This window comes from Ochotona princeps, chromosome 1, assembly GCF_030435755.1.
Source record: "Ochotona princeps isolate mOchPri1 chromosome 1, mOchPri1.hap1, whole genome shotgun sequence".
Classification (NCBI taxonomy): Eukaryota; Metazoa; Chordata; class Mammalia; order Lagomorpha; family Ochotonidae; genus Ochotona; species Ochotona princeps.
This window is the reverse complement of record NC_080832.1, coordinates 71145533-71171504: the sequence shown is the minus strand read 5'-3', so window position 1 is coordinate 71171504 and position 25972 is coordinate 71145533. Positions and strand designations below refer to the sequence as shown.

The window sequence follows — 25972 nt, the reverse complement described above, 5'->3', positions numbered from 1 at the left end:
CCTCAGCACGGTATCACAGGAAGTGGAGAGTGGTGAGCCAGGAGCTGAGACTGTGGAGACCACGGTGGAAATCTGACATAAGAACCCAGACCTGGAACTCACTGGAGGTTGTGGCACAAGTAGCTGCAAGCAAAGAGTTGTGTACCAACTGCAATAATTAAAATCGCATTGTAGACCTGTGGGTGACACAGCTTAGAAACCTGCGCCAAGGAGAAGACTCTGCTAACCAGAAGTGCAATGACCAAGAGCAAAAGAAGAGACAAAGGCACAATGAAAATCATCGAAAACTCCCCTGCAAAGGAGCAAAACCCTATGCCAATCTCAGAGTTAACTGAGGAAGACATTGAGAAATAGGGCACACAGAATTCATAAAACTCATTTTAAAGCTTCTGATAGAAAATGAGAAGCACATACAAGAGTTCAAAGAATTTAAGGAAGCAACATAGCAAATAATGGTTGATATATCAGAAATTAAGAAAGTAGAGCAAATTAAAAGTACAATGTCTCCAAAATAGAATGAAGCAAACAGAAGAAAGAATCTCAGAATTGGAAGATATTTCCTGTCATGAAGAGGAAACAAACGAAAAGCTGGAAGCAGAGCTGGGTCAGGCCAGAAAAAAGTATTCAAGAATTGAAAGACACTATTAAGAGGCCAAATATAAGAGTTATGGGAGTCCCAGAAGGTGCAGAAAAAGAAGCTGGGTTTGCAAATGTATTTAATGAGATAATAAAGGAAAATTTCCCTAGTCTGGAGAAAGAATTGGGGAACAAGATCCAGGAGGGGCACAGGACTCCCAATAGGCTTGATCAAAAGTGATATTCACTAAAACACATGATCATCAAGCTCTCCTCAATTGAACATAAGGAAAAGATCCTGAAATGTGCACGTGAAAAAAATCAATTGACATATAAAGGAATGCCAATTAAACTCATAGGAGATCTCTCACAGGAAACTCTACAAGCCAGAAGAGAATGGAATGACATATTCCAGATTCTAAAAGAAAAAAAAATTGTCAGCCCAGAATAACATATCCAGCAAAGCTTTCTTTTGTCTTTGAAAATGAAATAAAATTCTTCCACAGTAAAGAAAAGTTACAAGAATTTGCCGCTTCCAAACCTGCCCTACAAATGATACTTCAAGATGTTCTCTTGACAGAGAAAAGGAATAGCAGCCAACAAAACCAAAGGCAAATGGGAAGAACATCCCAGTAAAATGACAACAGAAGACTAAACCAATGAACAACCCATTCCTTTTTTTTTTTTTTTAAATATTCATTTATTCATTAATTACATTGCATTACATGACACAATTTCATAGGTACTGGGATTCCCCCCACTTCACCCCAAACCCTTCCCCCATCATGAATTCCTTCACCTTGATGCATAACCACAGCTCAAGTTCCGTTGAGATTCCCTAATTAAAAGTTTACACTATACAGAGTCCAGCATCCCACTTGTCCAGTTCAAGTTCAACCGCCTCTTAGGGAGGCCCTCTCAGGTTTGTAGGCAGAGCCAGCAGAGCGTCACCTCGATCAATTAGAAGCACCAACATATCATCAGCAACAGTCCAGGTATGATGAGGCTGGGGCAGAGTCCACTGATTGACATAGTCCGTCTTAGGGTTTCCCCTTGTCCAGTTTTCCGCTGCAAGCATAAAGCTGAGGTGGTTGATTCATCTACTCCATTTTCCATCTTTTTTTGATTAATGCTTTGATTCCTCCATTTTGTTCAGGGGAATCCCCCTAAAAAAAACTTTGAGGCATTCCCAGTCCAGGCTCCTACATGTACTACTAGTAAGCACAGTGCCCGCCACCATCCATCACTCCGATCAGCTGATGGTTTTAACCCCTGGGTTGGTTCTCTTCTGAGCCCCGACCTCTATTGGAACCAATGAGTATCGCATCTCTCCCCGGCTCTGCCCATCACACTCTTGTCCCTCACCTAAACCAGTGGGAGGAGTGCTGGTCGGGTGTTGCATTCCCTGCTAGCACAGGCCATTTCACCTTGGCATTTTGTGTTTTGTACTGTTTTTTTTTTTTTTTTTTTTTTTTTTCGCAACCAAACACGGCCAGGCCCCCACACAGTTTCAGCACTTGGGCTTGCCAGTGGATGACGTGAACTGACTCAGCCTGGTCTGCCCCAACCCGAGCCAAGTGTATTCCAGTGGGTCACATTCCAAAGCCTCTTCTGGGTTATTTACCTCCATGCTTCTTGCGTTTATTTGTAGAGTCAGTGTCCTGTCAGAGGATCTGTTCAGGTTCCTCCCTCCGACTCCTTCATGGTGTCGGGCTTCACGCATTCCAGCAGGTCCTTTGGCCAGCTCCGCTCTTCAATCCATTCTGGTTCCTGCTGTTGAGAGTTTCAGCCCAGCCACGGCTCGTCCATACCCACGCATATCTCATATATGGCTCAGATGGGGTTGAGGCCTAGCCGAGCCCGTCCAACGTCTATCCTGGTCCTCCAGAGCACCAAACTGTGCTGTGGTCTAATCCGGCATGGTGTGTCAAAGCCGAATTGATATTTGTGCCAAGGGATTACAACTGTGACCCGACCAGAACTCAGCCTCCCTCCAGTTCCTGTGCCCCTTAGTGGTAGGCTCCACGCAGCCAAGACCTCCACCACGCTCTCCAACCAGGCCTGTTGCCAGCCAGTGTTAACTATGCCAGAGGTTGCTCTGGTCAGCCCAGAGCGTCCTATAGACTGTCATGCCTCCTGCATAGACTCCACCGGCCCTTCTAAACCGTCCAATGGGGTCAGAGTGTCAGGGCATTGGTCCACGTATGCCTTACACATTCTAGCCCCGAGTATGGTTCTTGAATGCCAGTCAGTGTCACAGTAATGCCTTCTGTGACCCCTCTGCTGATCCCTCATCCTATCAGGTAATGGGGCATCCTGCTGGAAAAGCCCGGAATTTTGCCTTTTAAGTGAGCTGATGTTGGCGATCGGCACTATAAAGTGACTACAGGTTCTTCAGAGGAAGATTAAATGCCTTTGAAAAGCTTAAGGACTAATACATATTCTCAGAGTACTGTGGGTTCAGCACGGAGCGTCTCATGCAGCATATCAGAGAAACCAAATTCCAGAACTTCCTGGCTGGGCGGCCAGCAGGCGAAGCATGGCGCCAAATGGCGCACTGGCCGCCCGAGAGCCTCGCACCCCATGTACCTGCGCAGGTGGTGGAAAGCTTGGCTGTGTTAGGCTGGAATCGTGGCAGGGACCCTCGCACCCGGGCCGCATGGCGGCCCGGGGCCAAGCTGCTTGGGCCCCCGCCTGGATCGTGCTAGCTAGCTCCTCCCCCACTCCAGCCCCTGGCATGGCGGCTCAGAGGCGTTCCCAACCCGTTTCTCAGGGTCCTGGGACAACCTTCCCGCCCAGAAGGAGGCCATCAGACCAGAACAACCCATTCCTAAAACGACAGGACCAAAGTAACACCCATACATATTAAACTTTGAATGTAAATGGCTTAAGTTCAACCAAACATCATAGATTAGTAGACTGAATTAAAAAACAAAACAACATCTATTTATTGTCTAGAAGAGACACATTTCACCAACAAAAATCAGCATGGGTTTTCTTGTTTTCTGTTAGTTTCATCTCTTCAAAACACTTTCTTTTGATTAAATCATTCAATGACTCATAGATCATGCAGTAGCATCATTTTCTTCAAGAAGGTTCTTCATTTTCATTTCTTCAGCTACACGTTAGTCATGTAGTAGCATGTTATTGAACTTCATGATGTTGTTAATTTCTTTTTTCTCCCTGATGTTGATTTTTTTTTGTGGCTTTCCATTTAAGGGGATGCATAGTAGCTGTGTAATGGAGACTGTCATATTTAGTAACATGTTATTTAACTTTATGGCACTGTAAATTTCTATTTTTTTTTCTCTTTTTGATGTTGTATTATGACTTTTCATTTGAGGAGATTTACAGGAGCTGTGAAATGGAGACTAACATCCAGATGTGAGGAGACAATGTAGTATGCATTTCTACTTCCAGACAAAGATGGACTTACAATGAAACTGCTCACTGTATCGTGACAATAGGATGCTGGACTCTCTGCCATTGTCCATGCCTGCAATGATGGATATATGACTGTGTATGAAGAACTATATTTTAGTAATGATATAGAGGTACTAGATGAAGGGGAGGGAATTGAGGAGGGGATAAAGAAATGACAGGAACCTATGGAATTGTATCATAAAATAATAATAATAATAGTAATAATAATAATAAAATGTTTTTAAAAAAGCATTGATGTATTGAAAGGGAGCCAAAGACTCCAATACAATAATAGTGAGGGATCTTAGCATGTCCCCCACTGACTTCAATTGACAGACAAGACAGAAACTCAGCAAGGAAACAACCTAACTCACCAAGAAAAGAGAATAAATGGACTTAATTGATACCTACATGACCTTTCATCCTACATATGCAGAATACATTTTGTTTCTTTCATCAATATACTGAACCTTTCCAGGACTGATCACATTATAGGCCACAAAACAAGCCTCAGTTTACTAAAAAAAAAAAAAAAAAAGGAAGAAGAAAAGAAAATAAAGAATGTTGAATATTCACTTTATCAAAAATAATCTACAGATTCAATGTGATCCCAATCAAGATTCCAGCAACTTTCTTCTCAGAGCTGGAAAAGATGATATAAAAATGTATTTACAAATACAAGAAGCCATGACCACCCAAAGCTATCCTGAAGGATAAAAATCAAGCTGGAGGCATCCAATTCTGTATCTCAAGACATGGTACAGGGTAATGATCATCAGACTATTACTGGTACACAAAAAGAAAAGAAGATCAGCAGACTAGAAACCCCACAAATGAGCCCACACATGCATGGCCAACTAGTTTTCAAAAAAAAAAAAAAAAAAAAAAAGGTCTCTTCAACAAATGTTGTTGGAACAATTGGATAGTAGCCTGCAAAAGTAAGAAACAAGACCCACCTGTTACCTTATACAAAAATCAAATCTAAGTGGGTAATGAACTTAAATCTGCACCCAGAAACCATCAAAATTTTAGAGGAAACTATAGGAAGTACTCTATAAGATACAGCCATTGGTAAAGACTTCTTAGAAAAGTCACCAAAAGCACAGGCAGTCAAAGCCAAAATAAACAAATGAGACTATATCAAACTAAGAAACTTTGTACAGGACAGGAAAGGATCAACAAAACAAAGAAGCAACTAACAGAATGGAAGAAAATCTTTGCACACTACACAACTGATAGGGGACTAATACTCAAGATTTACAGAGCTTCTGAAACTCAACAACAGTAAAACAAACAATCCTGTTAAGAAATGGGTAAAGGAAATGAACAGGCACTTTTCAAAAGAACAAATAAAGTAAAAACTCAAATTGATACTAGACATGTGAAAAGATGCTCAGGCTTCCTATCAGGAAAATGCAAAGAAAAGCTACACTGAGGTTGCACTCCAGTGAGGTTTGCCTACATTTGCAAATCTACTAACAATATCTATGGCATGGATGTAGGTAAAAACGTACCATATTACACAGCTGGAGGGAGTGTAAGCTAATGCAGTCAGTATGGAATTCAGTACAGAAATGCTCAGGGAGCTGAAAATTGACCTGCCATCTGACCAAGCTATCACACTCCTATAACAAAGCAACGTAAACCCTTATATGTAAAGCAGCACAATATAAAGTATCAATGACATTGGAACAATCAAAACTGGAATAGATAAGATAAGGAACCTGTGGTACATCAATTTCAGGGAATACTATGCAGTCATTAAAAAGAATGAAATCCTATCATTTGCAACAAAACGGTCCCAATTGATATGATTATGCTCAATGAAATAAGTCAATCCCAAAAGGACAAACATATGTTCTCTCTGATATAAGGCACCATCCAGGAAAGATGCAAAGCAGATATATAGGCCAACAAGTGTGTATATGTCTGTATATTCTCATAAATGAGCTGTTTAATGAAGACTAGCATAGAGAAGTGAAAATAAGCCCTAGCATGCATCTCTATCCCTGAATGAAAGTAGGAAATGCGGTGAAACAATTAAATATACCAAGACAATATGATACTAGATTTTCTACCTTTGCCTATACCTACAATTCCATGATATACGTAAATAGCAGAAGGCTAAACTTGTAACTGTTGCTAAAGGACTATACAATATAATAATATGGGGGAAAGTTATGGGAGGGAAAAATGTGGAGAGAGAAAGGGGAGATGAAGGGGGATCCCCATACATACACAAACTTATTGAAAATAATAAAAATAATTCTTAAATAAATTATGGCAAAATCATCAGTTTTTGCCTGGAATATACAAGTGGATCTTCCGTAACTTAAAATCAAGTTTTCCAACAATCATAAATATCAAGAAATATGCAAAGAAGATTATGTCTAAGATCACTAGAGAAATACTTTCAGGAATGGGTAATGCCTATCACAACAAAGTATTTGCAAATAATAATAGCTTTTAAAGTAGTTAAGCATATGTGAAAAATAGTTTCAAAAGTTATTTAAGCATTTTGCTTTCAACTGTACCAAACTTAATTAGCCTAGTAAATTATAGTTAATAAAAATCTATCAGAGATTAATTTCAAGCTAGCCCCTGTCAAATTATCTAAAATTACACATTAATTAAATAGGAGGATGTTAACTTTTCAGGTGCTAGAATAAGCTTTCATAATTATAAATCAGAAATTTTCTAAAAATATGAAAGCCTTAACAACATTTCAATGGTAACAGATGAGACTGCCAAATGACTTGGTGATATCATTAGTCAATCAATGACATTACTCAAGATAAAATGATAGATAAACACTTAGCTGTGAATATTCTGACAAGGAATCACCTAGTGAATTATTTATAAATGATATGTGGAGGCTCATAAGCACTTTCACTTCAGTCTCCAATATCTGGATCTATTACTACATCTCATAATATCTATCTCATCCTCAACCTCTATGCACTCAGACTTTGAAATCAATCCTAGCCTTGATTCACTTAAGGGAAATCTAAGAAGTGGCTAACCAAGAGTATCATGGTTCAAGGTTAATTCTCATTAGTACTTTTTTGTTCTGATCTTATTTCATAATGTCAAACTAAAGGCCTAGCCCCACCAAACAAGGGCCTCAAGGATGGGCAGCCAACTTCATCTCTAGTTACTCAAAACCATGGGATACTACAATAGTTTGAAACCTTGCACCACAAATTTCTCTTCCTCTACTACATACCATGATATCTAGAAAAGGAAAATAGGTTACTATTTCACTATATCTAAGTCTGTCTTTTGGGGGGGGGAGTAAAACCATTGTTTTCACACTAATATCATTTTTTCCCCTGTATCTGGGGTCAGGGGAGAAATTAAAGGGAAAAACACCACCCAACCTCCCACCCATCCCAGATCACCAATGGGAGGCGCACTCCGAGGGTCCTGCTCAAGCAGTTTTGATAATTCAACAGGTCTAAATTGTTGCCAATCTCGCCTTTCCAATTGCAATGAAACCTATTCAGAATCCACTGGCTGACATAGTCTCTTCATGGTTGGGGTTCTAAGATCAGCAGTTCAGTTGGAGGGAATTCCAAAGAAGCTTCATCTGAGATGATCCCAAACCTGATTCTTGTGTGAGTTTGCCAGTACAGGGTCTGGCACAGTCTGTCACCCCAATCAGCTTATGCACATGCTGGTCATTGCAATTGCTGGGTCAGTTCTGTTTCCAGCCCTATCTTCCACTTGAACTGATGGGTGTTGTAGTCCAACTTGATCCTTTCCACTTCATACTCAGTCCTTATGCAAACCAGTGGAAGCTGCAGCTTAGCCGGGGCGACTCCCCATAACCCCCACCAGGCCTGCTCCCTACCCTGGTTCCATGCATGCCAGTATGTACCACAGGCTTGTTCAGTCTGTCCCACATCCCATTTAGCTCTCATACTTGTCAATGGGCATTGAAGCCTAGTTCAACCCAACCAACCTTACTACCCAGTTCACACACATACTGGCAGGTGCCTTTCTGTCTAGCCACCTTTGCCCCCGCCCTGGTTTTCATGCTCTCCAGTGGAAGTGGTTACCCACGAGGGAGATGCCCACTATTTCCCTACTAGGCCACTCCAACTTCTGGATTATGCACTCTCCAAATGGTTCTGGCATTTAACTTAACAGATTTAGCACGCAGTGCCAGCCTCTGCCATCTGATGCTGTGGCAAAACCCAACCAATCCTCACCCACGCTAATTTTTGCTTGCACCAGTAGGAATAGTCAGTCCAATCTGGTCCTTCCCCAATCTAGCTCACATGAGGCCCACAGGTGTTGTAGCCCTGTATGGTCTGGTCTGTCCCCATTTCAATTCATGCTTTCCAGTGGGAGTGGTTGTCCAGAAGGGGAGCCCATATTCCCCTGCCTTTTTTGCCTCTTCTCCCTTGGTTCTCACATGTGCTGTTTGGGTGCTGCAGCCACATCTGGTACGGCTCACCTCAGTTTGGCATTCCTTAATGTGTACTGGTATGTGTTGTGACTGAAACTGGCCTGACCCACACTCTATGCTGGCACTCAGATTCATTAGCGGTTGATGTGAACGAGTTCAGCCTAGTCTGCCCCCCGCCTATGCCATATGTGTGATGGTGGGTATCTTCCTCTGACCTGGTCTGGGTTGCTCCATATCTTGGTTCTTGTGTTCACCTGTAGGGGTTGTGTCTCGACAGAGGAGTTTCCCAAGCTCCTCTTTCAAAACCTCTCCCTATGCCAGATCTTGCGTGTACTGGTGGTTCCATGGGCCAGCCCTCATTGCTGGTCTTCAATACATTCCAGTTCTTGCTGTTGGCCTTTTCACCCCAGCCAAGGCTTGTCCATACCCAGGCACTGCTCACACATGGCTCAGTAGGGGCAGAGACCCAGCCTAGTCCATCCTACATCCACCCAGGTTCTCCGGAGTGCCAGGTGGTTAAGGAGTCTAGCCCAGTTTTGCGCACCCAGCCCCAGTCCACAATTGTTCCTAGGGAGATTGCAGCCATATCCAGACCAGAATGCAGCCCCCACTCCAGCCCCCACAGCCTGCCATGGGAATCCCAACCCAGCAAGGGTGTGCTCTCACAGCTCTCCAACCAAGTCTATTCCCAACCCTAGATTGCATGCGTGCCAGTGGTTGCTCTGACCCAGTTGGCTTAGCCCCTCACCTGTTTCAGCCTTCGCCTTCGGTGCTGGGCAATAGTATCCCTGCCTCATGAAGACCAGTTGGGGTAAGAGCCTAGGTCAGAATGACATGTACTCCATCCTGATTTCTTTCCTTTTTTGTGAGTTGAAGTTTGCTTGGCCCTGCCCAGTATGCCCCTTTCTAGTTGCAGCTCAGCCCACCCCACTTCCTATTTTAGGCTGCACCTTCAGGTGGTGCTGCCTTGACCTGCCCAGTTTGCCATCAGTTCCTTTACCCATAAGTGATGGCAGGTAACATGGTCATTCCTAGCTTAGCCCATCACCACCCCAGCTCACGAGCTAACTTGCGGGACTTGTATTTCCACAGGGTTGAGCCCACACTTCCCTCACAGAGTTTACTCCCAGACCAAGTTCTCCCGCATGCTGGTTAGTGTCTTGACCCTGCCAAATATGACCAGTCCACTATTCCACCACCCAGTCAAGTAATGGTACCTAGCCCTGCCAGACAGGACCCATCCATAGCTTTGGCGTGGACTGGTGTGTGGCAGTAAGTGATGCTATATGCTATCAGCCCATCTCAGGATTCCTAATTTAGCTGGTGAATCAGTTTGACCCAAATAGATCTTATGGACACTCCCCTCCAAACCGTCAAGTCTCAGTCCCACTCATGCCCGAAAGTTTCATGACCCTGTTACTGGGAATCACCCAGAATTCATCTCTCACCTACACTAAAGCTGGCCTTATTCATGGGTGACCCTAAGCAGCAATTTCATATCCTAAAAACCCCAGAGCTTGCCGCTGGGTGGCCAGCAGGCAGAGCCAGGCACCCAATAGGTGCGCTGGCCACCCAAACCCAAGGAATCAGTCACTGCCTTTTGGCAGTGGCTTTAGTCTCAGTCCCCAGCCTTGGATCCAGCCAGGCAGGGGCACCCCCCACAGCCACCACACAACCCCTAGGTCCAGACCCCTAAGTCTGTCTTAAATGTACAAAGGGAAAACAACATTCATCAAATCACGACAGCATGGACCGCAAGACCAGGACAGTGTTCTTCAAGCCAGCTTCATCTCATGTCTTTGTCTTTGCCTCTAGAACCTTTCGCAATTCTAACAAATTATCTGAGTGATAATTACAATGTATTCATGCTAAAATGCTATCAACCATTAAATAGAGCAAGAAAGCAACACAAAGAAAGACAAGTTCATAGACTCTAAATTCAGAATTGTGGTTAAATTCTGGGTTTGAATGTATAATATTAGGCTAATATATACTTCACTTCTATGAAGTTCCATTTTGTCCTCTCAATATAAGGAAATGAGTAAATTATTTAAGTGCCAAATATATTGTGAGTTACACAAAAGTGCTATAGGTAAAACTATTCACTTACTTGTATTAGCTTTTATTAGCTTTCAAGAATTGTTCTTTTTCTTCTTCTTGCTCTTTATTAACTTGTAATTGTCAATGCCTTATTGCATGTGAAATACTGAGCTAAGTATTAGGGGAAAATATAAAGCTGTAAAATGGACAGCGTTGTGTAGCTTTTAATCTGAAAGAGAAGTAAGATGCGGGCCAAAAGTTACACACAAGCAAACAGGAAGTGTTCCGGGGAGCTGCAAATAAAATGCTGCAAGAGTTCAGTAGATGGAGGGAGAGCACACACATGTCTTAGACAGGAGCCTCATGTGCTCAGTGCCATGATGTTGCCAGAAAGGGTGTTCCATAAATCTTGGGTGGTATTGTATATTCATTTTGCTACTACACTAAGTCATAAGGAACAACTAACTTACAGAAAGGAAAGGTAGGTTTACCTCAGAGTTCTGCAGGTTCAAAAGCAAGCCTGTGAGTTTGGCCTCTCCAGGGAACAGTAAATGACAGTGGCAGAATCCCTACAAAGGGAAGGTCACAAGGGCAGTTAGGAAGCAGAAATGGTAATTGAGCCCAAACTCAAGCTGTTACAAGAACCCTCTTATGAGAACTATGTTCTGAAGGCATCCCTTCTGAATACCAAAATGGGACTCAACCTCCAGGTGCCTGGCACCATTAGTTAAGATTTTGGTACTTAAGTCCCTACATGAAGAGCCAACATTTAGCCTATCAATTAAGACAACAGTGTCCACATCACAGTGCCTGGGTTCAAATCACAGCTGAGGCATCTGATTCCAGGTTCTGCTAATGCAGACTCTGGGAGGCAGCTGTGATAATGACTAAAGTAATTGGGTTCTTGTCACGTATACCTGGGAAGCCTTAACTGAGTCTCTAGGACCTGGTTCCAGCTCCACCCCAATCATAGCCATTATACATCTCTGGAACGCAGCATGTAATGTAAGCCACCAAGCTTCTCTCTTCCTTTAATAATAATAATTATTATTATTTAAACAAGATCTCACAACTTCAGGAACCATATTGTATTCAAAGCATAACATTCCTCATATCACTAGTTCTCAATCAATAAAAAGAAATGGCTCTAGAAAAAATTGTAATTTCAAGATTAGCTTCCTTATATTTATATTTCTTATTCTACCACAGTGATATTCAATTCTGTGATACTCTTTAAGAATGTGGAAGGGAATCCTTGCAAGTCTGCCTAATAGGTATTCATTAATTCAGCCAAGCTAAATGAGCTGTAAATGAAACTGACAAATGCTATTATCCCACTTGCTATATTTTTCTTTTTATATTTAGCAGAATCAACTTGGAGAATCTCAAAACTCCTGACACTGTCTAGGGAACCAGAGGGTAACTGATAGCTAGCATGAATCCAAATTTCTTTCAACTTTGATAGGTGGCTAAAGGCACTGGAATATCTAGTCCAGAATATCCAGTCAACTGTGCAGATTCTGGGCTACGTTTTTGATGCCTGCTTACTCACCACTGCACCTTGGCAGGGAAGAAGATGCCAGTTTTAGGAGGACACACATCCCCTCAGACTTGCCTACCTAACTCTCTTGTCTAGACACTTGTCTGGATAAAATCTGGTTAGGAATAATATATTCCAATATATTTTTAAATTTTATTGATTGACTCATTGTATTTGAAAGGCAGAGAGACACAGATCTCCCATCTATTGGTTTACTCCTCAAATGCCCACAATAGCTAGGGCTGGGGCTAGGTCAAAGCCAGGAACCTGAAACTTATTCCAGTTCTTCCACAGAAAAGGCAAAGACCCTTGATCTACCACATGTTTCCTGCCAGGTTACACATAGGCAAGAAGTTGGACTCTGGAGTAGAAATGGGACTCAAACCCAGGCACTCTGATGTGGGGCATGAACATTCTAAATGGTTTAACCATTATACCAAATGCCACCACATGAATGGCTCTTTGATTCTATCTCTCTTTTATATCTCTCTCTCACACACACATACACACACTGCATAAATATAAATAATTTCACATACATACACATATATACATATTTCATAGGAAAGCTGAATTAAAAATAAAAGATTAATGTAACTGGTGTAATGTGATATTGAGTGATATTGAAATCCATGCACAGACTTTTTCAAAATACAAATTTTCCACAGTGTTTAAGGCCACTCACCCATCTGTGTGCATGTGTGGGGTGTGTGTGTGTGTGTGTGTGTGTATCAAACATTTACACTAAGGCGCATTCCTACTTTTATCATGCAAAGGTATTATTTACAATGATAATTGATAGGAGTCCTCAAAATGATGCCATAGATTAAGTTGCTGCCTGCACTACTGGCATCCCATTTAGATGCCAGCTCTTGCATCTTGGCTGCTCCATTCCCAATCAAGATCCCTGGCAACTGTGCCTGGGAAAGTAGGAGAGATGACCCAATTACTTGGGATCCTGCACCACTGTGGAGAAACCCAGATAGAATTGCTGGCTCCTGCTTTCTGCTTGGTCCACCCTGGCCATTGCGGCCATTTAGGGAGTGAAACAACAAGGCATAAGATTTCTCTCTCTCCCACTGTCTCTCTCCTACCATCTGTAGCTACCATTCATATAAATAAATACATCTTTACATAACTTTTTAAATGAATGCCTCTCTGTACAAGCACAGCTGGATCGTGCAAGCTCTGCAGAGCCTCTGCTAGTGCTGCCAGCTATCTTAGCACTTACAGTCTCATCTAAGCTGCTTCTGACTTACACCAGAGGGGCTGCTGGCTCTGTGGTTACATGGTGACACCTGGGTAACTCCATGCCTTAAAATATCTACTCCAGTCACCTGCAGTCACCAGCAAAGTTCTGAATTTCAAATACACTCGGTTAAATGTTCACACTTTTCTATGCTAGAGCCCACCCTCAACTAAAATTTTACTTCCCTCTCAGTCCCCAGAAATCCTATCTCCATTTCCTCATTTCTCTTTTTCCTTTGTTTCCCCAGAACATATATCACTATCTGAAATGCTATATATCAAACTTACTTATTGGTTTGTTTTCTATGTTCCATTCCCATAGAAATAGCTTTGAGAGTAGATGTTTATCTTGTGGTGACCCCTCACATATGTATTTCAATATTTTTTGCAGCAAAATAAACTTATCTTTTAATTCAATTTCTCAATAGAGTTTTTGAAGCAATGTAGCAAAGTAAAGAACATCTGCAAATCTGAAGCTTAAAAATTATTCTTGCTGAAAAAAATATTGCTTGTTTTCTTGGTTTCACATCTCCAAATTTTAGCCCTTAATGAGCTGAGACTTTCCCACTTCTGCCCAAGAGAAAACAATGTGCTCAATAAACATCATTCTTTCTTTTTCCCTGGCAGAGGCTGCTCCAGTCCTCCAGAGAGAACAGCCATGTCTCAGGTAACCTTGTCAAGGTCACCTCTTCCACTAGCTGAAGCTCTCCAATGCTCATGACCACCTAGTTAAGTATGGAACCTCAACTTCAGCAAAAGGCAGGTGTAACAGAGATAAATACATATAACTCAGTTCTGACAGGCATCAGCTTGACAGGGAGTAAAAGCTTTTAAAGAGATATATGTCTTTCGGTACACTCCAAATTCCATCTTGTTTCTATATAAAAAAAAATGATCTTACCCAAAGAAGAAATATTATTGAATTTTAACAGCCCTCTCACAGTTGTATCTAATTGTGCTTATAAATACTGCTGATTGATTATCTTTATAATACATTTTTTGTACATGCCTGTGATTATTTTCTCAGGGTAGATTTTCTGAAAGTATATAACAGATGAAAGGATATGGAGATTTTTCAGGCTTTGAACCATATGCTGATGTTGATGAAACCAGAGAAAGACTGTATCCATAGATCTATCACCAATGGTTTAAAAACAACTCTACTCCTATACCAGCATCAGTACTATCAGCACTAATTTTCAAAACAAAATTTAGCATAATTTGGTACATGTTTAAAAGGTTTGTACACAGGTTTAAACACATTTTCCATCATGATTTCCAAGTGTGGATTTCACGAACCTCAGATTGTTATGACTAGATCTCAGTACCTGCTACAAAAAGCATTCCCAGAAGAATCGCTTAGAGGACTTTTCCTCCAGCCTCTTGACATACCTTTAAAATCTTCCACTCCTTAAACTTCCATCTACAATGCCAGCATCCCACATGGACACAAATTTGAGTCCCACCTATTCCATTTCTAATTCAACTCTCTGCTAATGTACTTGGGAAAAAAGTAGATAATGGCCTCTCAAGTATTTTCGGTCACTGCCACCCATATGCAAGATCCAGATATGGTTCCAAGCTCCTGGATTCAGGCTAGCCCATTTCTAGCCATTGTGTCAATTTGCAGAGTGAACAAGTAGATGTCTCTCTCACTCTCACTCTGCCTTTCAAAGTAAAAAACCAAAAATTTCAAACAAAATTGCCACCCTAAAAGTTATGTATCTATTTGCATACCACCAAGATATACAAAATTCAAAGTGAAAAAGTAATAGATACTTTTTCTATAGAATCCAAAAGTGACTGTGCTATGAGGGGATTTCAAAAAGTTCACAGAAAATTTATATTAAAAATATTTAATCTAGTGGTTAAGATGCCCACATCACATATTAGAGGTCATTTTCTGGCTGTGGCTCCAAATACCAGCTTCCTGTCAATCCAGACCCTGAGAGGAGACAGGTGATTGCTCAAGTAGTTGAGTCTCTGCTACCTGTAAGGGAGATTTGAATTGCTTTTCTGACTCCCAGCTTTAGCCTGGCCCAGTTCTGACCATTGTGGACATTTGCAGAATGACCAAGTGGAAACCTTTGAGAGAACTATATAGATGTTTTGTGTTAACCGTTGCTCTCAACTGCTAATTGCAGACCTGGAAATCTATTCTTTTCAGGACTAAGATTTTCTGATCTTCCAAGTTAGCATATGAACATTACAGAGATTAAAATGTCTATCCCCTGGTTCACAGTCCTGTATTAAGTGCCCAACAACCTTGAGATGTAACAGGTGCTCCTATTTACCAACCACAAATATTGCTCCTATTGCCTGTAGTTCCAAAAAAAGTATGTATTTCTTTGTCTAAAATGTACTTATTAGAGACTTTTGCTAAGTAAGAACATTTTCTGAGATGGTAACATACTAGCGGCTAATAGGTGCATATTTTTCTTTGTCTAATATATGTTCATCAGAAATTTATGCTGAACAGAAGTGTCACTTAGTAATACATTAGTGTTTGAAAGATTTTCATATTAGCTTAACAAGAATTGGTTCTAAGGGAAAGTAAGGAAACATGGCAATTTTGAATAGGGATGAGGAAGGTCTAAGTGTAGAATCCAGAATTTAAAAAACAGATTCCAATGAAAATTTCAATGAGCACTTTAAGGGGTAACCCACTCCCCTAAAGGCAAGAGTCAAAGGAGACATCGTACACACAATAATAACAAAGCCCACCTTTTATTAGAATCTAGTATGCACCAGGAATGTTAGATAATTGTTTCATGTATGTGAGTTCAGAAAACATGACAAACAGCCTTAATCTATGTCTCATAAAGTTAAAGAGAGGTACATCTTAAGGTTCATGAACTGACCCACTGACACAACCTTGCACGACTAGTAGGTATTGGAGCTGGAATCAAGTATAGCTAACCTGTCCCCATCCCATGCTCTTCTTATTTCGCTTCTGATTTGTCTTATGAGGTAGGACAGAAAAGAGTTGAGGTTCCCCAGGGACAATTAACACATAAGTAAATAGGTAAAAAAAAAATAAGCCAAACAAAAGGGGTTAAGCCATGCTTTATATATCATGAAACTTTTATATCATGAATTTTATATATCACAAAATCACAAAATTGCAGGTAACCTATTATAAAGTACAATTTTGTAACTTTCAGATCCAGTGTTATATTGAATGCTGGCGTAAGAACATGAACTCCTTTACTATTACACTGCCTTGTCATAGGAATAACTTGAGGCAGATTTAGTAAACTAGAAATGTATCTGAAATACAATACAAAAACAGTGGCATAAAAAATGAAATTATCATTGAGATTAATCTAAAATGGCACATAATCACTCTAGTCCACTTGCTATGGGTAAGCCCTTGGTTTTCAAGCATAAGAAATGCACAGACACACACGTGCGCGAGCACACACACACACACACACAACAGCAGCAGCAGCAGCAACATCTTGGTAGCATGTAAAGTCAATGTACATAAAATAAGTCAACTCAATTAGTTTGATGGGAATTGGCAAAAATATGTCTGGTGGTTTCTTAAATGAAGGAAAAGACCTTCATAATAACGCTAATAACACATTTGTAGTAACACAAAATAACACATCAGATAATACTGATGTTTACTAGTAAGTTTTTATACCAAGAATATAACACATTCTAAATAAATGGTCATTATTGGTATGGCTTTTATTGTGTTTCTTTTAAATGTTGCTGTGGCTTCTGGAATGTCTTCACCCATGACAAAATTATTTAGGAAGCCAAAATAAACAAATATATATTGATAGTAAATAAAATTGACATGTAATCTCTTAAAAATAGAACAGTAAACCAACTAAATATAAGTCCTATAAATCTAAATTGAGCAAGACCTTAATGTTTAAGGTAAGTCATGTTACCAAAAAAAGAACAAATCTGATGCAAGCAAGCAAGCAAGAAAGAAACGAAGGAAGATAGATGTCCATTCTCAGATTTAGTCTATGTCAACATGCCAATTCATTGAACAGTTCTCTCTTTTTGAGGAAATCAAAATAGCACTAGCCAAATCAAGAAGCATTACCTACCACCCTGGACAACTAACAGATGAGCAAGTAGGAGTCGTTATGGTGTGAAACATGCTCCCCAACTATGTGTGGATCAGACAACTGAATTCTGAATCAAACAGTACATGAGCAGAGAACAGTGAGGGGACTGCATGTGAAGGACTGCCTATTCTCACATGTCAGAAAGACAGTCAGGTGCAGGAGATAAACTCATCTCTGTGTGTGGCACCTTGTCTAGAGAGAAAAATAAAACTGGATGCGCCACTATAACCGCAAGCTATAAATTCAAAACCACCCACGGGAGGGGTGAGCAGAGCTGGGGCTAGGAAATGACGCCAACTGTGCAAGTCCAGGTCTGGATGGAAGTCATGAGAGTAAAAAACACTAAAGAAATGAAAGATTTTTTTCCAAAAGGAAGGGTGTGCTTCTGAAACAAACACACAACCAGAAAAAGTTCATAAAAGTGGACGTTTGGTATGGCAGTTAAGACACAACCTAGGACACCTGCGTCTCATGTCAGAGTGCCTGGGTTCAAGTCCCAGCCCCACTGCAGATTGAAGCCATGGCAATGTGAGCCAGCAGGCAGAGGCAGGATCAAGCACATGTTTCTCTGCCATCTATGTGAGAGAAACCCGATGAGTTCCTGGTTCCCTGTCTCTTAGCATTTGGAAAACAAACTTGTGAATGGAAGATTTCTGTCCATTTCTCTGTGTGACTCTGTTTTTCTTTTTTCTTTCTTTTTTTCTTTCTTTTCTTTTCCTTTCGTCCACCCTTCTTCCTCCCTCACTCTCTTTCTTTCTCTTTTTTTTTCTTTCTTTATTTCTTTTCTCCACACTCTCTTTCTCCCTCTTTCTTTGTTTCTTTTTTTCTTTCTTTCTCAAGAGGAGAGTTAGCAGAATGGTAGAAGCTTGTATCTTCTCATCAGCACAGATTATATTAATTTCACCTAATTTTTTAAGGATTCATTTAATTTTATTGGAAAAGCAGATTTACAAAGAAGGAGGTGCAGAGAGAAAGATCTTCCAATCCGCTGGTTCACTGTCTCAGTGGCTTCAACGGCCAAAGCTGAGCCGATCTGAAGCCAGGAACCAGGAGCTTCCTCAGAGTCTCCCAAGCAGATGCAGGGTCCCAAAGCCTTGGGCCCACCTCGACTGCTTTCCCAAGCCACAAGCAGGGAGATGGATGGGGAGTGGAGCAGCCGAGACACGAACCGATGTCCATATGAGATCGCGGCACAGGCAAGGCCAGGATTTTGCCTCTGAACCATTGTGCGGGCCCATCTGCTTTTCTTCTAATAATAGTAATAATAATAATAATAAACTGGGGGAACAGCAGTGAGCCCAGAGAACTTCTGCCCGTTCTGCATTGCTCCTGTCGCTGCTGAGACTGCGTGAAGTCATATCCGAGAAGCCCAAGAAAGGGGTGAAGACCGAGAATGACTGCATCAACCTGAAAGTGGCCTGCCAGGATGGCTCTGTGGTCCAGTTCAAGATCAGGAGGCACACCCCGCTGAGCAAGCTTATGAGGGCATACTGGGAAAGGCAGGATTTGGCAATGAGGCAGATTAGATCCAGGTTCAAAGGGCAACGGATTAAAGAAGCAGACACACCTCCAAAGCTGGAGGACACCATCAACGTGTTCTAGCAGCAGACGGGGGCTGGGACTAGCACAGCTGGGGCGTGACCTGGGAAGAGAAGCCCTGTTCGTCACCCTGGCATTTGCTGTGGGACCATACCAGTCATAAAAAAGTCTGCAGAAGCTCAAAGTAACGGGTATTGGCTCCCAGTGCTGGGCTCCCTTTGCTTCTGTACAGAACTTTCAGTTGGGATGGAATGTGGATCTCCCTTACCACTTGTAGTCCGAAGTGTTGAAGGACTAAATATTGGAAAATTGAACTTTGTCAAGTGTGGCAAAGTGGAAGGGAAAACGTGGAATGCTTCTTCAAAGGTAAGAAAGGAATAGCCAAGTCCTTCAACAAAATAGCCTTTTGTTCTCCTCCCCTGGAGCACCACCCCTGGTCCAAGCCCCAGCACCCGCATCCCAGTCAGTACCAGTGATGTGTACATGGGTAAAGCCCAGTATTCCAAAAATCTGCTCTTTTCCTTTTATGAACATGGAAGGAAGACATCACCTGTCTCCTTTGATAATACTATTGTGGCCTCAGATTTCTTCTAATATTTGCTTCTGATGAGCAATTATGGCATATTAAAAAGTACAATTAAGTATTGCTGAATTTGGACCCTAACTTAACCTGAGTGGGGAATGGAGAGGAAGAAATTAGTCATACCAGGGAGGTAAAAATAGACACATATTTTAAAACTTTCTGTGTCACATAATGCAATGTAATTAATAAAAAAAAACTAAATGTAAAAAAAACTGTAAGACAATGTATTGTGTTATTCAATGTTAATAGAAAATTCCAATAAAATATATGTTTGCCTTTTAAATTAAAATAAGTTAAAAATCAACTCATGAGAGTGAAAATCAAATAGACAATCACATACAACATGAAAAACGCACAAAAGAAATACTGGCTCTGAAACCAGATGACTTTTTTTTTTTTTTGCATGTTCAAGGAATAGCTAATGCCACATAAATTTCTCCAAAGAACAGAAAGAAATGAATAGCTACATAATTCATTTTATAAAGCTAACCTGGCTCTGGTACTCAAATAAAAGAAAAGCCAATCCCTTTTTGATATATCCAAAAGCCTGTAATAAACTTTGAGGAAGCTAAACTCAAGGACGTGTTAAAACCAATGAAGCAAGATTTATCCTCAGAATCCACAGATCTATTAAGCAGATTCAGTAAAGGAAAAAAATGGGATAAATATTAGACACATACTGAAAGAGATTTTCATATAGACCATTCTGGTTTTTTTAAGATTATAAAACTAGAAGTTGGAGACTTTCAGGGCATTATTAAATCATCAAAGAGCATCACACTTCAGGATAAAGTACTAGAGGCATAGGTTAAAATCAAGAACAAGTGAAAACATCTACCTTCATTGTTACTGCACAAAATTGCACATTGACTTCATTACAATAAAATAAAATCTGAAACAAACAAAATTAATGACATGATTGTAAGTCAAAAATGTTTTTAATCATATTTAAAAATAAAACTTTTTTTAATAGTACCAGCATTTTTTGGTTTTAACATGAACAGATATGGGGAATAGTTCACAAGAGCTCAGAAGTAGCCCAGTCCAGGGCTGAGCAGGGAGGACCAAGCAGAATGAAAATAAAGCCCACAAGCAATTAGAAGACACTGCTAGCCTAAGGAACCCGTTAGCTCTTGAAAGTCAGCCTGGAAATCCTAGAAGCTGATCACTCTCTTGCCCTCCTGAAAGGGTTCTTGGTGGGACCACGTTGGGATCTGGGCTAACAAAGGGAAGGATTGGAGTGCATGGAGGATGCTGCTGTCTTGAGGGTCGCAGCCAGAGCCGCAGCTGGGGCTTTGCATGCTGTGTCTCAGTATGTGAAAAATAAAACTTCTTAAGAGGGGTTATGTCACTTGTGGTGCTGGCATCCTGTATTGGAGTGCCATGTGGAGTCTTGGTGTTCTACTGCTGATCCAGCTCCCTGTTTATGTACATGAGAAAGCACACACACTGGAAACCAAGATGGTGTTCCAGGCTCCTGGCTTTGGCCTAGCCCAGCCTTGGTCATGTGACCATTTGGAGAGTCAACCAATGGATATGAGATTTCTGTTCTCCTTTTCTCTGTCTCTTTCACTTTGCCTTTAAATTAAACTTAAAAATGTTTTTGAAAATTAAATCCTATTGAAATGAATGGGAGCACATAAAGTTGATCAGAATATAGAAAAGCATACTTTAAGTCAACAACTTTCCCATATGTCCAGTCAAAAAATGTGTTGGAACAATATCCATTCTCCAGAATACTGAAAGCACAACCTCCAGTTCATGCTGTGTCCTCCACATCTGTCAGGCAGCCTACAATCTGCCTCCTCCTCATCCACTCTTTTTTCAGGAAATCCTGCCAATTCTCTATTTCTTTCCACCTTCTCAAAAACCTTACATTATGAATTATCCCTTCTTTCACTTGTACCACAAACCTCTTCTATCTTCTGGTTCTATTCTGTCACCTAGTAAATATGATAAGAAAAAATCTGCCCCATCTTTGCACACTCCCCGATCCTTCAAGTTCTATCTCTTTTTCACCTTTTAAATAAATTGGGAAATTTTGTTTATATTAATGCCCGGTTGCCTGACCTCATTCCTGGTTGTTGAAACCATTCTGATCAGGTTCCATCCATATTATCGCTCAGTAAAAATCATTTTAGAGATTGCCAATATTCACCATATCACTGGAGGTAATGACGTTTTTCCATTTCTTTTCTGTGTGTTGATCATTCTTGTTGAGTCCTTCTTTTACAGGGCAATGCATACTACTAACATTCCTGCATTTAGTTTCCTTGGTAGACTTCCAACCAACCTTCTCTGGCTTCCAAATGTTTGGGTTATGAAGTCTGGCAAGGGAGCAGGACCCACTTCATAAAGGAACAGAAACCACTCCTCTTGTGATTTATCCTTCACATCTCCAACGTATAAAACAGATCTTGACTGTTCTTTAACCTAGCCACTGAGCCACATGTACCTACTAAGAATTTAAAATGTAACTAGTTTGAACTTGCATGCTGTCAAGTGTAAAGTACACAGCAGATTCCAACTTTGGTATAAAAATCATATAAAATTGCAATATTCCTATGATTACATTTTAAAATAGTAAGATTTTATATATGTTTATTTCGTAAAATAATTTCTATGACTAATGAAAACTTGTAGCTATATTTGTAGCTTGTATTAAATTTATGTCACATAGTGCTGATCCAGCTAGATATTAGCCATCTTAAAATTTATGTCTCTAAGCAAGATTTTTGCTTTGAGTTCCAGATTCCAATATCCAATTGCTTACAAGTTTGCATTATCCATTAAGCTGATTATTAATACATTTTTTCAGCTTCAAATCCAGTTTTCCATACTCTTGCCCTGTAATGCTAATACTGGGGCTCTGCTGTTTGTATGGTTCCAACTGGCTGCCTTTAGGTTGTATCAGGATAGGCCCCAAACATCAACATCACCTGCAATGGTTAATATTCACCCTGACCACAACAGTTGGATCCAGTTTCCAGACTTTTTTCAGATGTGCAAGAGTAGTCTCCTGCCATCATTCTCGCTGAAACACCAGTACCAGCTAGTGCTTCCCACTCAGAGTTCTGCAGATCTGGGTTCTAGCCCTGTAGGGTTGCTGTTTAAATTAAATTCTGCATTCTAAACACCCCAACCTCTTCCCTGTTTTTATCACTTACATTTGGTAGCTTCTTTCCCCAGCTACTAACTCTGCATGGCTTCAGTGTTTCCCTTTGCTTCTCAAATTTTCCAGCGCAATACTTATTTAATGTCAGCTCCTTAAATTAAATTCTAACAGAACCTCTATGCTTCCTGTTGTCCTGATTAAAACTTGAGTGATATATACAAACTGTAAACAAAACACACTGTAAATTAAAGTGTTCCTGCATACCCCCAAAATTAATCCTTTTTTTTTTCGGTGCTTACAATTCAGGTAAATGGCATAAAGCACCTGATAGTTGCTTACACCTTGAAAATGTTCTGAGTGTCATCCTTATGCATTCCATTATCATGGCCAATTTTGCTCCTAAATATCTTTTGCATCAACTCACTTTTCTTCTTGCTACTTGTCAACCTCTCTGTCCTCCATATATGCTCTTACCACCTTATAATTCTCTATCCACTCAGAAACTTATATCATCTGTTTAAAAGACAAATTTAATCATGAAACCTAAACACTTCCTGAAATTCTCTCCATTGTCCTACACAATATCTGGTTTTTGCAGCTCAAAGAGCACTTCCTCATGGAGAGATATCAAGACTTGAATACATGGACAGATAGCATATTCCAATGTTAAGAGTACTGAGTATGTTACAGCTGGTGAATTTCCAAGATAATTTTCAGTAGAACGCAAGTCCAAAGGATAAGCATTGGACCTACCATTTAACACTCGAGTTACAGATATCTGCAACACAGAGAAAGATCTTCCATCTGTTAGTTCACTCCCTACATTCTTACAACAGTCACAGGTGGGTCAAAGCTGAAGCCAGGAACTCCATCCTAGTCTCCCATGTGGGTGTTGGGGCCCATATCCTGAGCTACCATCTGCTGCCACTCCACAATGTGCATTAGCAGGAAGCTGAATCAGAGGTAGAAGAGCCAGAACTGAAACAAGGCATCAAATAGGGACTTCAGGTGTCCAACGTGGCTACTTCAGCACTGCACCAAAGGACCACTTGTCATCCTCGAATATAAAAAAATAAAAAATGCTCAATGAAGGCTGACACTGAATGACTATCACTAAAATTTAATGGTAGTACTAAACGATAAACTGATCTCACTTATTAATATGTAAGCAAAAACTTTAGAATAACAACAAAAAATAAGATCCTGTACTTTAATGAAAATAGTACACTATAACCTAGTAGGACTTAGGAAAAGAAAATCTCAACATTGTGAACTAAAATAATAAAACTTAGAAGAAATACGTATGTGTCAATCACTGTTGAAGAGGCATTTGGTAAAATATATGATCTACCCATAGTGAAATCTTAACTTCAAGATAATATCATGTACAATAGCAAAACATGAAAACCAAGGCAGAAATGGCCCCTGATCTATCATCAAAGACTCATGCAACAAGATCAAAAGAAATTGAGGACAGAAATACTGGGGAAGAGTAGCTAAAAATTTCTCCATATATAAAAGATAGGATTGTTTCTTTGTAAGGATTGTTTCTCTGTATCTCCATTAGGAATAGCAACCTCAGCTCCTGAAATGAATAGCTTTATGGTAATGTTATTAACTTTAGTTAAAACAATGAAAAAATTCATTGCAAATAGAATTAAATATGTTGAGCATCTAAGAATAAACTTAGCAAGTAATGTGCTAGATGCATACATGCATGTTTAATTATAGACAATTTTGTTATAGTACATAAAAGATTGCTACAGAGATGACAAATATCTTTTATAATATTAAAATACTGATTTCTTTCCTTTCCAAACAAAACCTCACATGAAAGGAACTTTTATTTTTTACACAAAAGAATTTTGACAAAAAAGGCATGCATAAGAATTATCTGAAGAAAAAATTAGCTACCAAGAATAATAAAAATGTTGGCAAAATAGGTAGAAGAAATGGCTCATGCCCTATCAGAATTTAAAACATATTATTGATTAAAAACAGGCTAATTATAATAGAACTGACATTAAAGTGGAAAAACAAATTGCAGACCTGGGATAGATTAAATGCTTTCATTACATGATAAATGTTCTACTGGAAATTCATATACTCTTTAATAAGCAGTAAAGGCTGTCATTGTGGTATATGGCAGATAAGCTGCCACCTGCAATGCTGGCATCCCATACAGGCACCAGCGCCTTTTCTGGCTGCTCTGCTTCTGAACCAGCTTCTTGGGAGAAAGCAGCAGAAGGTAGCCAAACGTTTGGGCCCTGCACCCGCATGGGAGACGCAGATGAAGTCCCTGGCTCCAGGCCTAGTCACTGAGGCCATCTGAGAGGTAAGCCAATGGAGAGAAGACCTCCCTCTCTCTTTCTCACTCTCTTTTTCTAGCTCTTTCAAATAAATAAACAAGTAAAAACTTTTTAAAATGCATTGAAACCTACTCATTTCAGAAGATTTTCTATAGCATAAATATGTAAATCTCAGAGGTTTAGATAAAAAACATTGCAAATTTGTCTACCTAAAAATTAAAGCTATACGTACATTTGAAAAACACAATCACAAATGAAAAAAATATTTATAGCATTTATTATGGCAAAGAATAGCCCAGCAAAAGAAAGATAGCTTACAAACCAGGGAAAAGACTCACAATTCTATGAAAAATGAATAATATAAATAGAATACACAAATATCCAATGTATTCAATATCACCAACAATGGCTGTAACTGAAATACCATTGGCATAATTTCCTCCCCTCATATTGTCCTGGTGAAGATTTTCACAAATTATGGTAATTGATATTGATGCAGATGCAATGATGTTGCAAAATTTTTATAACATGCAGCACAATTTTTAGCAATTGTTAGGAAATAAACTAAGATGAACATGATCATATATTGTCTAGATAAATTACTAAAGTCTTATTTTTAAATATTTATTTAATTTATTTATTTGAAAGACAGAATGACAGAGGGAGAAGGAAAAGCAGAGAGGGATCTTTCCTTCACTGGTTCATTCCCCCAAATGGCCAAAAGAATCAGGCCATGGCCAAGAATAAGCCAGGAGCCAGGTTCTCCATCCGGTTCTCACACATGGGTGGCAGAAAACCAAGTACTTCAAGGATCTCCCACTGATTTCCCAGGTGGATTTTCAGAGAACAACATGGTACTTGAGACTCAAACTGGCATTCCAACACAGGATGCCAGTAATGCAAGCAGCGACTTAACTAGTTATGCTATAATATTGTACCCTAAACCATTATTTTATTATGAAAATTACTAAGAATTATGTATATTGAAATGATTAAATGCATTTTCTATTAACAACCAACATGTTGAAAGGAAACTGAACCAATTCACAGAACCAAAATAAAAGCTAAACAAGGAACTCTTAGGAAAGATCCTC

General features: G+C 40.0%; 1 pseudogene; it reads left to right on the top strand.

Moving 5' to 3' along the window:
* LOC131481268 (small ubiquitin-related modifier 3-like) overlaps window positions 1–18973 on the top strand; it is a 29120-nt pseudogene extending 10147 nt beyond the window's left edge.
* Window positions 18974–25972: the final 6999 nt, after the last annotated feature.